The sequence below is a fragment of the Canis lupus genome, chromosome 23 (genome assembly GCF_011100685.1).
Source record: "Canis lupus familiaris isolate Mischka breed German Shepherd chromosome 23, alternate assembly UU_Cfam_GSD_1.0, whole genome shotgun sequence".
NCBI lineage: Eukaryota > Metazoa > Chordata > Mammalia > Carnivora > Canidae > Canis > Canis lupus.
Genome location: NC_049244.1, coordinates 10,755,923 through 10,771,799, shown reverse-complemented (window position 1 = coordinate 10,771,799; position 15,877 = coordinate 10,755,923). Strand labels below are relative to the sequence as shown.

Genomic DNA, 15,877 nt, shown 5'->3' with positions numbered 1-15,877 from the left:
TCCAAGACTTTTAATCTCTTAAACTTTCTAACCCCTCACTTCTTATTCAATGGGAAATAGAATCAGATTGGCACTGATTCAGGACCCAGGAAAAATGACAGCAGAATTAAGGTAGGAAATAATGACATACAGGACAACTATCAGATACAGAATAACAGTTTTACTACATGAATGGATCACAGAAATATTCATAATTAGAAAAACAATATAAACTTAATTTCACAGTCTCATGTGGCTTTTCCAACAGAATATCTTCTATATAAAAAAATAACTAGAGTTGCCAGAATAGAGACTAAACTTACTAACCTATCCAAAGAGTTCTATGTTCACACATACTAGGTTTCCTGTAACATTTAATGTCTTCTCTTGCATCTAACTCAACTATTAAGTAGATTGAAGTAATGTCTGACACTGCTGCAATCTTTCAGCAGCTCAGAAGAGAATTTAACTGTCTAAGCCAACACTTTCTACATAGCGGAATGGAATACAACTTGGGAATCTCCAGTTAGATAGAAAAATGTTTCCAAGACGCCCTTGTTCCTGTTTTACACATATGGCATTCATCTGGTATCTGGGAAAACTCAAAGACAGACTCACTCCCTACATCCTTATCCCCCAAACCACTTAATTATTCTTAAAAAAAAAAAAAAAAAAAAAAAAAAAAGCTTGTAACAACTACCCCTCAGTGTAGCAAATTACTACAATCATTTAAGATCATCTTCAAACTGCATTCCCATGAAATTCTGCAATAAATCTAACTTCTCACACTTTTACATGAAAAACGTACAATAAAATGTATGTATGTATGCACACATACATCACAGCTATTTCAGCTATCCTAAAATCCTTTTAATAAAAGCAGCTTTACAGGCATTTTTAAAAATATCTCCCCCCCCCATTTTTAAAATAATTATTAAACCTGTTACAAATCAGTTAAAAGGAAACTATCAGTACAGCAATGTGTGAATTATGAAAACAAAACTGTGGGAACATTAATGAAGAAATGGACAGAAAGAAATAGGGGAGAAAATGGGAAGAGCTATGAAGCATTTTCACCCCAGCATTATCCAGCTGTTCACACTATTCAAACTGCTTTGGAGGCAGAGGGGGTAGCCTTTTCAACAAGTTAAAGAGGTAGGAAATTTCTAGAATATTACAAGAGAAATTTTACAGTAAAGTTATATAGGAATAGTGGGAGAGGCCAAGGAGTAAGCATCCCTGAGATAGCTGCTCTGTGAAAACTCCACTGATCAGTTTTGTTTGTATTCTATACCGTATCATATACATATACAACTGTAGCATTATTTTCAGATACTGCATTTTCCCTATGCACTGCATTTTCAGCCCAGACACAGTTTGATTTAAAGACATAGTTTGCAGACTAAACACTCAACTTTTCTAATTCTGGAAATGAAAAACTTCATCTTAGCAACAAAAGATTTAACCAAAATCTATTGAACTGCCTGCATAAACGTATTCTGAGTAGTAGTATGCATTAATTTAAGTAAAGCTTACATTCAATTAACCTTTCATTATCTAAACTTTGCTCTGAAGTTTTGGATTTGGTCTGATAATAGTTTATGTTAAAAGTGTAGACTTCAGATAAAAACCAGGACATGATTTAAAGACATCAATAAAACTTCAGGCTGACAGGACTACGTACACGTAGCTAGAATATGTCCAGCATTTTTAATATCGTCACAGATTAAAGTTTTGGTATCTCTTTTAAAAATGCACTTTAAAAAACTATAATTAAGAAGATCGAGTTGTTAGTTCTCCTTTTCCTTGACCAAAACTATAATTCCTAAATTCAAGTGAGTTTCCCAGATTTCACGAACGAGTTAATACAAAAGTGCTTTTAAGTTCCTAATGATAGAAGGCATTTTCCAAGGACCTAAACATGGCCCTAATAGTTTAATAGTCTTATTTCCTGTTATATGAATCCACAGATTTGTATTATCCTCAGTCATTTAGTAGAATCATTACCATAAGGAACTTACTCTAAATGGGACTACTGAAGATGTTACAAACTGGCAGTAGGTATATTTAATTTGTGCTTAATAGTGTCTTAAAACATGAATTTCACTCACCAACATGTGCAAATCAAAGGATGCACATTATTCTGCAACAACAACAACAACAACACAGATGATGTGGCAACATGAACTATAGTCCACACACACAAGCTGGAACTGAAGACTGGCTACTTAGACTGGACTTACACTCTCCAATTTATTGTATTCCACAACGTCTCAGTTACCCTATATGGTCTGATCCTAGAAACATGAGTAGCCATTCCCACTAGAATAGAAAACCAATCCTTTATGGCTTTATGAAAGCAATCTTACTTTAGTCACCTATTTGAATGTCAAAATGTTGTATATTATAGTAATGAAGACAAGCAGCCAATTTCAAGAGATAAATTTAGTTCCTAATAGAATCTTTAAGTAAGCTGTATGTACAAACTTTTTAAAAGAACTTCTACATCCATTATCTCATGAAAGTCTTGGAAAACTGGAACAGCAGCTATTCGACCTTAAGAAACAATAAATGATGCAAATACTAAGAAGCAACTTGAACATTAATTCCAAAAATGATCCTTTATGAAAAAACACAATCTATTTTCAATAATTTACATAAAACAAGGCATTCTTGCTGTGTTAAAAAAAAACTCATAATAATGTATTTCTTGAATAGTAAAAAATCATCAATGTTTTCAAAAAATTAAATTTCAAAGGCAAATGGAGCACGTGATGTCATATTACTTCTCCACAGTCAAGTTTTCGATTTCACTTCAAACAGGCAACATTTTAAAGTTTTTCTAAACTGATTTTCCATAAAATTAATATCTGACTTTCAATTTCAAACTGGATCAGAATCCAGTTTGAAACAAGGATATTTATAAAATAATATTAATAGAAACATAAGAATTTTAATACAGGAATAGGGAGAAAGGTTTTCACTGAAAAATTTAAAGGGCAAAATACTGGCATAGTACATCCCGACCCACAACCTTAGACAATAAGAGCCTATAGTATAACTAGGGCATTATAGTCTAGAGTTGACATACACTGAGCTAGTTTGGTTTCTATTTCTTAACAGAAATATTCCTTGATAATATAACTGAGTTGAGCACTTATTCATGTTTTACTGTGTAACTGATTTTAGACAAATTGACAATTTTTTCTGAGTATTTTAGTTTCTGTAATTCTTTAAGATGACAAAACACATGATCTTTTACCGCCAAATTATTATAGTGAGTTTTTAATTTTATCACCATGATATATTCAACCTACTTAAAGTGGCCTACACTAAATGTAATCCCTAATTTAACTTTGATCTTTCTCCTACAAATATTGGTTGAGATGACATTTTCTCAAGCCAATCTTTTAATTACCAGTATTGATATAGATAAGTCACTCTAGAATTCAAGAGGTTTTTTGATTGATGCTTTCTCATCAGAACTATTCAAAAATATATTCCACACAAACTTGATGGGGGGGGGGGGAATCACAAGCATTACATTATATCCACTGGAGGGCACTCAACATGACCAAAGCATGCAATGAAAACATGCCCTAACACTACTCTCACTCAGCTGCTGCCTCAGATTTGAAGGAGACTCTAGGGGTGGGTAATGACTCTTAAAAGAAGAGGTGCCCACAACTAACAAATTCACAAAGGCAGTTGAACTCTAAAAAGGGGTTCCTAATGTGACTTTCTCTGTTAAGAGCATCTTTTTCTTTAGAGAAAGTAGACTTTATGCATACTTTTTGTTCAGACCTCCGCAGATGGATCTAGGTTTCAAACTCAAGTCAAGCTGTCTCGCATGAAACCCAAAAACAGAAGCAGCATTCTTAAGTAAACAGAGGAAATAAAGAACTTTCTCCTGAGTTTAAATGATGAAAAACTATATGAGTTAGTTCCTGCTCATTTCAAGCAACACAAATCATGTATTTTCCCTTCATGGAACCTAAGTATATACTTATTTTAGCCTAGTTCTCTATCACACAATTAGAACAGTATTACATAAACGATGGTCTGTTAAATAATGAGAACGGATTCTGCAAATCAGTATCCTCTATATAAGGGTACAGGAGGCAACAGCTACATGCTCTGGAATAATCAGAAGCAGTTCCTAGGCTATGTTTACTACTTACTTTTACGGTATAAAAATGTTTTTAGTCGAGCCTATTTCAACACAAGATATATCCCCAACAATTCCCAGCAAGAGAGCTACTGTAACAAAACAAAGTTAATACAACTAATGTTTTCATAAACGATGTCACAAGTCAGTATGTAGCACTACACAAGAATTTTAAGGCTTTATTAGAAGTTTGTCCTACACAAAAATCATTCAAGCTGGGTTAGCAGTTAAGCATACTTCCAACCAAGCTCAAAAGCTACCACCTACCTGTCTGCAATTATTGATTATCAACAACTAGTAAACCATGAAAGGTTAACAAATTCATGTTATAACTGGACAGATTATGTTCTTTCATTTCAATAACACAAAAGTTTCATTTGACTAAATATACTTAGTCCATTTTTGGCGATTGTAATTTCACTGCTACTTGTAACCATAAAAAAGATATTCAAACTTTTGAGTGATCCACATCCCTAGCTAGATCAACGATAGTTATGCTCCTCTTCCTACCCTCCCAACAATACAAAAGGATATCTACACAGTTTCCTTAAGTGCTACATCTTCAAATACCCTTTGAGAAATCTGCCTACTTCACGTCTTCCCTTCCTATTTGGGGAGGCAAGTACCTATTAAAACAGGCACACAAAACTTTATTTATATGAACAATTTTTATTCAAGTCATAACTAGTAGCAGAAGGAAGCTCAATTCAGCTAGGTAAGTTTTAATATTTGGAGTATACATGCATTCTACATAATCATCTTAGCAAAAGACGAAGATTAACAATTAGTTCAAAAGAAGGAAAACTACAATACTTCTTGACACTTGACGACCAGTGAATGTTTTACTTTATTAACACCTTATTTTTAAAGCTTAGCTTTCTCTGAAAGCTATTTAAAATGACTTCCAGCCTCTGAAAGAGTTGCAAGCTTAGTACTCCACACAAGGGAGGGCTCTAAGTTGCATGCTATACTAAACTTCCTAGTGCATTTTATTTCCCCTTCAAGGACTTCAGACTTGAATAGTTTCAGCATTCCTTTAATCCTATAGAACAGTCTTCTGCAAGTTTTTCAAGTTACTGTTGCAATCACTTTAGGGCCTTGGCCTTGTACATGGCCTTCGGAACAAAGACTGGGTCAAAGTAATGAATACTGGGTGCAAATTAAGCAAATTTTGAGAAACGATATTCTCAAGTAAACCTTAATGGTACTCTTTGTCTTAAATCTAGAGATTGTGTGGGTTTAAATGTTAAAGTAAAATAAACACTGCAGCAGCCCTGGTTTGGACCCAAAACAAAGCCTCCAAAATAGAAATTTATGTCACTAATTTAAGCAGATACCTAACGGCAGCGTTTTGTACATTTCAAGCTACTCTACTCTTGTAGCGCGAAGACGAGGTAACACGAAGATACCTAAGGGTACTCCATGTTCACCAACTGACAATAATGCAAGAGCTTCCTAAATTCCACACAAAATACTTCATAACTTCAGCGATCTGAAAAACATTAGCCTAGACTTTATCAAAGGATAGCCGTCTCTTCAAGTTGATGTCTAGTCTAAGCCACCACTATTCATGACACAAAGCTCTCATTTCATTAAAACCACTCCTCGATTTCCTTTTGCCGACCTCTGCATACCAGCAGGCCAGTCTCTCTTCATTCACGACTCACAAACTCGGGGGGGGGGGGGGGGGGGGAGGCCACAGATGTCTGGAAGATAGAAAGTATGGAGACAATGCTCCCTCCAAAAGGGAACAGAAAACCAAGGAAACAACTACACCCAACTGCCGAAGCTTTTTAAGTTTCGCGGATCCAGGAGCAGGCTTTTTGAGAAGTTCCTAAGTCTCGGTTCAAAATCCTCTCCCCCGAAACAAAACACTCAAAGAAGTTGCAACACTTGAATTCTATGTGGTCGATTTCGCAGCGGGGGTGGGGGTGGGGGGTGGAACTCACCCTGCTGGAAAGAATAGTGCCCTAAAAATCATGTTTAGCTGCCATAAAAGTATTTGAATCAATCGTTTTCTACCAACGAGATCCCGAGGCACTCCGAAGCCGAATCCCGCCCTTCCCTTGGCAAGAGCCAGTAAGCCAGGCGCCCCGGCCCCCGCCCGTTCTTACCAGGGTCTCACGCCCACCGCCAGGAACCCCAGCGACCCGGGGTGCGTGGCCCGCCGCTTTCACTCACCTGGCGCGGAACGAGAAAACACACGCGCAGGGCACGGGTCTGTGTGTGCAAGCCTCACTGACGCATCGCGCCGTCTGCGCTAGTAGTTTGGTTCCTCTAAGGTTTAAAGTTGCCTGGATCTAAACAGGCACCAGCGCCAAACTCACGGAGGCAGGGGATAGGAAAACAGTAACAATCCTCTCAAGAATTCCCTTCCTTCGCCCCTTTAAGATCGAGACGAAGGAATCCGAGCAGCAAGTCCACTGGCCCTACCGAGCCGGCAGACGGGACCCGGGCGGCGTCCCAGGCCCGGCGCCCGGACCCCAACTCCCCGCGGCGGCCGGGAAGGCGGAGCCCCCGACCCGCGCCCCCACCCCGCCCCCGCCCCCGCCCCCGCCCCTCGCCCCGGCCCGGAGCATCCCGAGGCGCAGGGTCCCTCCCCCAAACTCGGCCGCGGCCCGAGCCCCCGGACGGAAGCCACAGCCGCCCCGCGCCCGCGCCCGCCCCCGCCGGCCCTCCAGCTCCCGGACGCGCCCTCGCGTCGCCCCCTCCCCGCGGCGGCGCCCCCGGGGCCCCGAAGAGCCGCGCGACCGGAACCCGGGCCCGGCCGCCGCCCGCCCGCCGCGCCGCCCGCCGCCCGCCGCCCCCCGCCCCCCGGGCGCGGCCCGCCCCCGCCGCCTCCCCGGCGCCCCCAGCCCGCGGCCCCCGCGGCCCCCGCCGCCCACCCCGGGCCTCCGCGCCGCGCAGGGCCCGGCTCCCCGCCGCCGCCGGGACCGCGCGCCCGCGACGAAGTTTGGCTCGGAAGAGGCAGCGGGAGCAGCCGCGGAAGCGAAGCGAAGCGAAGCGAAGGGAAGGGAAGGGAAAGGAAGGGGCGCCCAAGCACCTCAGGGGGACGGGCTCCTCCCGCCGCTGGCGTCCGACCGTCCTCGGCCTGCGGTGGCGGCTCGGCGGGGGCTGGAGCTGCGCCGCGGACCTTCCTCCGTCTCCGCCTCCCCCTGCGCTGCGCTCCCAGGGCCGGGCCGGCGCGGCTGCCACAGACCGAGAGGCTTAAAATGGCGCCGCACAAGGAGCTCTTATAAGTCGCGCAGGGGCCGCTGTATCCTGCCGCCGCCGGCGCAGCGCGGAGCGTTCCGCCGCGCGAGGACAAGGGGCGGGGCGCCGAGAGCGGCCGAAAGTAGTCCCCGCGCCGCCCCGCCCCGCGCCGCCCCGCCCCGCCCCGCGCCGCCCCGCCCCGCGCCGCCCCGCGCTCGCCGCCGTCCCGCCGCCCGGGGCCGAGGCGGGGCGCCCGCGCGCTCCCCGGCCGCTCCCCGCCGCTCCCCGGCCGCCCCCCCGGCGCTCCCCGCGGGACGGGCGGGACACGCGCGAGGTCGCCCGGCGGCGCGGCTCCGCGGGACGGCGGGCGAGGGCGCCGGGGGCCGTGGGGGCGGACGCCCGCTTGCCTCGCGCTGCCCGCTGCCCGCTGCCCGCTGCCCGCTGCCCGCTGCCCGCGGGAGGCGGCCTCTCGGCGCTGGCGCTCGGGGGCGGGGGAGCGCGGCTCGGGCGGCCTGGGCCTCGCGCTCCCCGAGCCGTGCGCCGCCGCGCGGCCCCCCAGGGTCCGGGCCGTGGACCCCGCGCCCCGGCGGGAAGTGAGCCCGGGGCCGGGCCGCCCGCGCCCCCCTCCCCGAGGCCGTGGACTCTCCGGGGAACGGGCGCCCCGTCCGCCGCTCAACAAGTCGCACCGGAGCCCACGACTGGCGGGGACGGATGCGCTCCAGAGCCCCGTCAGTTAGCTTAATTCTTACAGATTCCATTTTTATCTGGCTCCACGGTGCTACCAGCAATAGATTTATTCGTGCGGATGTTTCTTTGGAGGAAATGCATTTCGAAGGTGATACTTTTGAGACATCGATGATGTTGTTTATGGAAGGAGTCATCAATTAGGCAGCTTGTGATTTTTTTTATTTTTGACTAATTTTCGACTCCTCAAAAACACTTCCTAATTCGTCTTAATAGGCCGAAGTTGAGTCCTCATTTCCCTTGGAAAGGTCCCGATTGTCATCCAGCAAGATTGGCATTGATTAAAGCTGAAACAATTATGATCGATCCACTTTGTCTATTGTTGATGCTTATTTTTCCTCCAAAGCAATGGAGAGTGCAAAAAGCAACAGTGAAAGTTGTCTGGAGGCTTTTATCCCTGTAATTAATGCGTGCAAACAATAGGTCTCTATACATAGGTAAGAGCAGAAAACCTACTTATTCACCCCTGGAGTAGCATATGTAGTTTTAGGCAAGCTAACGTTTCAGGGCCAACATGTTCTTTAAATAATTTAAATAAATAGTTTCTTCCCCCGTGTTAAAGATATTTTACTACATACACTGGTAACGCTTAACTGCTATGACCACACTAGTGCAAAAAGTACACGCACTGAGATGATTTTTGGTGAGATCCATTGTCTGGAATTACTTCCTCATTTGTCTCTTTGCTAGTAATTCTGTAGCATTAAATAAGCCAGTGGCGATGAGCTCTGCTAGTCGGAATCCAAACACATTATACAGAAAAAGTTATTTCGTCAAAGCGGTGTTTCTCGTATAAACTCGAATTGTAAATAGCATTTCCAGGCACTGATCCCCCCAATTTTAATCCTCACATATAGTATTAAGGAATATGCAGTTGATTTGACTAGAGTCAGACATTTAAAATCAGATGACTGATTAATCAATAGTTGAAGAATTTTTTTATGGATGTCTCCTTTTTCTATATTCAGTTTCTGTGGTGTTTTTGCTTTTGTTTCTTTGCACTCTCTTAAAACTGGTTAAGACACATTTGCACCATTCGAGCATCTAAGGGATAAACTCTTGTATGTTTGTATTTTTCTTTATTCGGATGCCGAGATAATTGAAGCGTTTTCTATCACTTAGATATCTTGATCTAAATTTGGAATTAAGATTTTTAAATCCCTGCTAATGCTGTAAGCAAACACAATGTTATTAAAGGAAATGTAAAATTTGCAACAATACAGTAAGCTGTCTTTCCCATCAAATTGAAGTGTACTGAAGAATTAGTGGGTAACTAGCATTTAGAAAAATTTGTTGAATGTAACAGATTGCTCAGAATTTTTATTTGCTTCTCTCAAACAACAGAAATTGTCCCAATTGTCTCACCGAAGATATGACATGAATAACTTCTGTGAAATGAAGACAAATGCTAACATTAAGCCAAGGAGAAACAGAAGCATCAAAATACCTGATGAGCTGGTGAAATAAGTGGTTTTTGTCAAATTGCTTTTTTCAAAATTGACCTTGGGCAATATGTTTCATAAAAACACTTGGTTATCTTTTTACACCTTTTTCTTCTAGAGCTGATCATTGGGGTTTGACATAAATTAATCCATTTTAATGCAAAAGACTGCATTAAACAACAGCAACAACAACAACAACAAAAATGCAGAAGACAAATGGTTCTAAATTTCAGGCTCTGTGCCTAGAAACCCAAAGTGTCTCCAGCTGGTTTAACAGAGGAAGTATTACTTGTCATGATATTAGACCATTGGCGTATCAAGCAGTGACTACATGGAACCTGAAATGTAAAAGCGCCCCTTCACTAAAACATACACTTTTGAATCACCTTTAGGCACAGAAAAAATGCTCAGATTGTGCGCTTCCAACAGAAACATTAGTCAAGTCAGCACTGGAAAGGAGGCCCATTCACTTTTTGGATAGTTAACTATCAAATCCACTAATTAAACATTTATTGAGCACTAAGACAATGAGCTTCCTTTAGAGAGAGGGGAGTGAGTGACTGGCTTCTTTTGATTAGGTCCCTTAAATTAATGTATAATTGTGGCTGTTAATCAATCCAACTTAAACGTAAACAGAGACAGTAGAAAATAAGCTGTGAAACGAGGGTGTGGTCTCCTCTGGACTCTATATCCGAATCTCCTTGGGAAGAAACCTCTCCCAGCAGAAAGGTAAGACTAAATAATATTCCATGCATTTATGAATAGTAAGTCCCAATTTCCCTAAGAAGTTCTGTTAAAAATATTTCTTCCTGACAACGTGAGAACACTGGACAATAATCAGATCAGCTTTTCATTTAGCAGCTCATCAAGTGGCTATTTATGGATTGGGACTTTTGATTTGCAATACATCATCTCAGGATTCAGTGTTATCTTTTGATTTCTTTCCAGCTGAACAGGCTAAGTAGTTGTAAATACCTCTTGTCAGACTACATGGTTGGCTATTCTCGCACACAGAAGTAATCTAGGAACCCACTGGGCAAATTCGGGCGGAGAGCCACTGTGGAAAGCTTGCATCGGGTGTGCACTGCAGAGCGAGGGAGGGGCGGTGAAGGTGGTGGGAGGCGATGGCCATGGTGGTGGCCGTGGCAGCAGCAGTGGTAGCTGTGATCATGGCGGCTTCAGTTATGCCAGGAACACGCTTCCTGCTTGGAGTTGCATGTCCTCGAGGCCTTCCTTGGTTTGACACAACAGTCCTTGCCATACTAAGGAAGCACATTTAATGGCTACCATAGAAAGTGTGAAGGAAAAGCAATGGAGACATCATCCATGATATTTAAAGAGCACAAAGGTATATGTTTCTCAGTGTTTCTAAGAAATAAGATAAATACCGCTGCATTGCAAGGAAATCACGCTTTGGAGACATACACACCCCCCCACCCACCCACCCACCCCCCACACCCCTCTATTAAAAATTTCAAAATGGTTGCAGATATCTCATTCACAAGAAGGTTAAAGGCGTTTCCCATCGCAAGAAGGATTAACTTACCGGAGGATTCTGGGACTGCAGATGTATACTGCGGCAAAATCCTAAATTCATCGAAAAAAATCATTTCTGGACTCCAGCTGCTAAAAATAATAGAATTATAGTAAATCATGGATAAGATTAAAACAAGCCATTTTCACATTCCAGAGCGTTCGGAAAAAAATGATTCTTTTCTTTTAACTCATTTCTTAAACAATGCAAATTTTAAAGTAGCCTTTCTTTCCAGAGCACGCAGCGCCATGAAATCGATAATTTTTGATCTTTCGGTTAGTAGGCAACATGGTGAGCTATTGCAGGGACTGCAGGCAGCAGACATGTTCTTGTCAGCTAAAAATTTTCATATTGTTTTTGAATCCATTGAGATTTGTAGATGTGATATCACCGGTGTTTTTTGTTTTAGCCTGCACTGGGCTATGGGGACGCAAACTCTCAGTTTATCGACATATACGTGTCTATTGCTTTATATATATTAAAAACAGGGAGTCTTACTGGATCTTAAACAAAAAATTATGTAAAAGGAGTGGCTGGTGTGATTATAATCCCATCATGCAGGGTCCACGGTTCCCATTTAGTGAAATTTCGCAGAGGGCAACTTCTTAAGAACATCCCTGCTGTGCAGAGTGAAAAGCATGAACAAACCAAAGACAGAATTCATCTGTGTTTATATTTTACAAACAATGAAAAACCTACTCTTTGTATGCCTCTTTTCCCCCACCTTATTATTTCATGAAAACTGCAGCATTTTCCCCGCCCCCATCCAAACACTCACCACCCCAGCATTGCAGTGTTCCGTCCCTCTTTTGCTTCTCCTTCGTCTTCTTTTTCGCTTTCACAAATTCTGCACGCGCCATCTTTGTGTGGGGTGATTCTTTGCTAATTTCAGTGACCCATTCTCTTACAAATCGGTTCAGAAATAGAAAATTATAGTGCGCTTTGGGGCTTAATTTGCCTAAATTTCTTTCAGTCTTCCCTTCTGACATAGAAAAATGGAAACGACAGGGGGGGAAGCCCCCCAAAAGAGAGATATTTCTATTATTTCCATAACCTGTTGTATACAGTGGTGATAAAAAATATTATTAACATAATAGCAACAGCTGCAGCCTAAATAGAAGCTATGAGATAATTAATGTGCTACAACAAATTAATTTGCTGCAGGTGCCTCTGCTGTGAACTGAGTAACCCATGCCATATAAAGTCTAAATACAATTATGATTCCCCCCACACACTAAAGCAAAATACGGAGCAAAATGTCTTGTTCGGTAAATATATGCATGCCTATTGTAAAAAAAATAAAATCCTCCCCAGCCCTTTTCCCCCTTGGCCCCCATCAAGCCATCTCAAATGGTTTAGTCATCAGTGGATAAGTGTGGAGTTGGATCGGGCGTTATGCGTATGTACAGAGGTGGAGGGGATGGCATTTTTAAGCATGTGGAGGTTTTGTCCTAAGTCTTAGTTGGAAAACGTATGGACCAGCTACAGATTTCTTTTAAAAAAAATTAGAGATAGTTTATAAAATTTAAGAGCTCGATTGGTTTTATAACAAAAATTAGGTAGATTCATGTGTACAGCTAAATGAAAAATAACAGTGTTGAGCAGTTGTCCATCTGAATTAATTTTTAAAAAAATCATCTATCCTATAAAAGAAATGTGTTTGTGGTGTGGCACTCTTCATTGATGCAGAAGAGAATTCTTTTTTTTTTTTTTTTTTACTCTCACTTGCTGTCAAGTTGAGCATTTATGGATAATGGTTGCTGGTTATATCACAAGTATAATTTAAGAGCTCGATTGGTTTTATAACAAAAATTAGGTAGATTCATGTGTACAGCTAAATGAAAAATAACAGTGTTGAGCAGTTGTCCATCTGAATTAATTTTTAAAAAAATCATCTATCCTATAAAAGAAATGTGTTTGTGGTGTGGCACTCTTCATTGATGCAGAAGAGAATTCTTTTTTTTTTTTTTTTTACTCTCACTTGCTGTCAAGTTGAGCATTTATGGATAATGGTTGCTGGTTATATCACAAGTATAATTTAAGAGCTCGATTGGTTTTATAACAAAAATTAGGTAGATTCATGTGTACAGCTAAATGAAAAATAACAGTGTTGAGCAGTTGTCCATCTGAATTAATTTTTAAAAAAATCATCTATCCTATAAAAGAAATGTGTTTGTGGTGTGGCACTCTTCATTGATGCAGAAGAGAATTCTTTTTTTTTTTTTTTTTTTTTACTCTCACTTGCTGTCAAGTTGAGCATTTATGGATAATGGTTGCTGGTTATATCACAAGTATGTGCCAGAAATACACTGCGTCAAAGCAGCTCGGACAGGGACCTGGGGAAGGTCACAATGCCAGAAGCAAATGTCCGTTTTCTGTTTTGCACCACTCAGCAAAAAAATACCTTTGGGCCTAGGAAGGTGGAGGAACATACAGATTGAAACTTTTTTAACTTCCTGACTAAAAAATGCTCTTTTGGAGTAAGGACCTAGTCATTTCTGACTTTTCTTCCAGGAATGCCACTGAAAGAGATGACATTTTGTTTTCATTGCAGCCTTGGTTTGTTGTCTGTTAAAAGCAAGAAACTATATATTTTTATCATGGTCTAAGTATTCAAGGCTCTTGGTTATTGGAATCTATTTTATTGGATGATCTTACATTTCAATTCTAAATCTTGGAATAAATTCAATTAATTTCTTAAATAATGGACAGAGTTCTATAGTATTTTGATTTGACTTTGCAGAAATTTTAGTTCTGGGAGACAATATAAGATTATTCAAACAGAACACTATTCCAACTATCCCTAGAAGGGACACTGCATGTGCACAAGTTTTCTTTAAAATAGGATTTTATTTCTCATATTTCTTTTGGGTGGACAAGAGGTACTTGTCACTATCATTCTGATGCGGAGGTGCCGTACATTTGTCCTACCATTTCTCATGCAGTGACGGGCATGCATTTTACTCCATCTTTCTTTTGTTTATACCAAAGCCATCTTCACATCTGCTCATATTTTGAATTTACAATTAGAGAATTTGAGTTGGTGGAGGGAAAGAAAAAGAAACAAAGACTCCTGGTTTTCTTTTAAAATGAGAAGAAAGAAATTCCTTGGTAAAAATGAGAAAAGTTGACAAGTATGCAATATATACATCTCCTCCAGGGTTTTCCAGTAATTTTATGTCAGCTGACTGTGTCATTCCACACAAATGTAACTCTCTGAAATCATATCGTTCTATAAAATTGTGATTTTGAAATCAATTAGGGAAAAGAAAAAAACTGCTTTTATTTTTGTGGCTTCAACTGATTGTCCATTCAAAATATTTTTCCTCCCACTATAAATTGTATTCAAATATAAGCTGTAAGAAATCAAGATAGTAAATGTCTAACATGTATTTCTCTTTCCCATTCGTGTTCTCTTTTCATAGCGTAAACCATCCCTGGTCTCTCAGCCCTGTCTCATATGACTTAGTTTTCGGAACCTGTATTATTAGATTGTCAGGATTAGTGACACTGTGCAGGTTCTCAGAAAAAAAAAAAAAAAAAAAAGGAAAGAAAGAAAGAAAGAAAAGAAAAAAAAATGTTGTTGAAAGCCAACTCATTTTGGGGTGGTTTGTTACACAAGCTAATTAATATATCTAAGATGATTCCATTTTTGGCTTGTTTTTACCAATCACTAACTGATCATTAGGATCCATTTACTAATGTTGATCCTGAGCTGGTTGTCTTCTAAAACAAAAATTTCTAAAGATTTTGCATTGAGCAATCTTCTTTGTAAAACAATTCTGAATATGCACCTTCAGATGTCTATTTATTTAAATTATACACATGTACTGCTATCAGTGCATACATGAAATATTAGTGATGCTTGGCTTTTTTTTTTTTTTAGATAAAAAGTAAATAAAGGAATTGCAGTATTTTATTTTTTCATCCCAATGAATCCTCATGTGCACTTTCTGGGTTTTATTCACTCCACTCAGGACCGCTTATTAAAATTCCGAAATCTTTCACATAATCTGCTTATTTAAAGCATTATTTCACCCAATTTGAATGGGTGTGCTTCATTTTTTAAAACTAAACTCAGAGCTTTATTTATTATAGCTGCTGATTATTGCAGAATCCTTTAGGAAATTACACATTGATCTTTTCTATTAACTGACTTTAAATAAACCCTCTGGTAAAAACTGCCATTCACGTTTCTAGCAAATGTACCTAGAATATATACTGGTTGATGGAGTCTCTTGTATCACCGTTTTCTCTGAATATTTAACTCTTTTGTGTGTGGGGTCTCCCACGTCTTTCCCTTCTTTAGGGAAGGTGTTAACCTTTTCAATAAAGAGGATGAGGGTGCCTTTTCAATGTCAAAAGATTCTGAGAAAGCTCAGGTAATAGTTGTACTTTTAGTGTAGATTGAGAATCCACATAGTGATAAAAACCTCCTATAAAGTCAGTAATGCTTTTAAACGAATTTATGTTTTATTAATCCCAGTGGAATCGACATGAATTTGAATACTAATCACAAACATATGGGAAAGACTCATTTTTCAGTGCACAGACAATTCTTAGTACCCAAATGGATTTTTGAAGCTCTTGCTTAACTTGGTGGTGAGAAAACCTTCGTGGTAAGGAAAAGAGGAGACGCGATTCCTACTCTGCTGTGCCCTAGCCATGTGACCTGGAGAGGCTCTCTAATCTGAGTCTTGGCGTCTGCTCTGTGGTGGCAGTCCCAGGAGTCCAAATGGTGGCTTCCATTTGTTGAGCTTCTGCCAAATTTGAAGCCTTGCCTTTGACAACCCAGTGAACTTCACCTTTTCACCTATA

At 41.1% G+C, this 15,877-nt stretch overlaps 1 long non-coding RNA gene across 1 annotated transcript; it reads right to left on the bottom strand.

Annotated features, from left to right (window-relative positions):
- Positions 1–9,100: 9,100 nt before the first annotated feature.
- On the bottom strand, positions 9,101–11,931 carry LOC106557639. The gene is made up of 3 exons (XR_005376694.1): positions 11,838–11,931; positions 11,072–11,151; positions 9,101–10,808 (listed from the first exon to the last, which is right to left on the bottom strand). It is a non-coding gene; the product is annotated as an uncharacterized LOC106557639 (long non-coding RNA).
- Between the last annotated feature and the right edge of the window lie 3,946 nt (positions 11,932–15,877).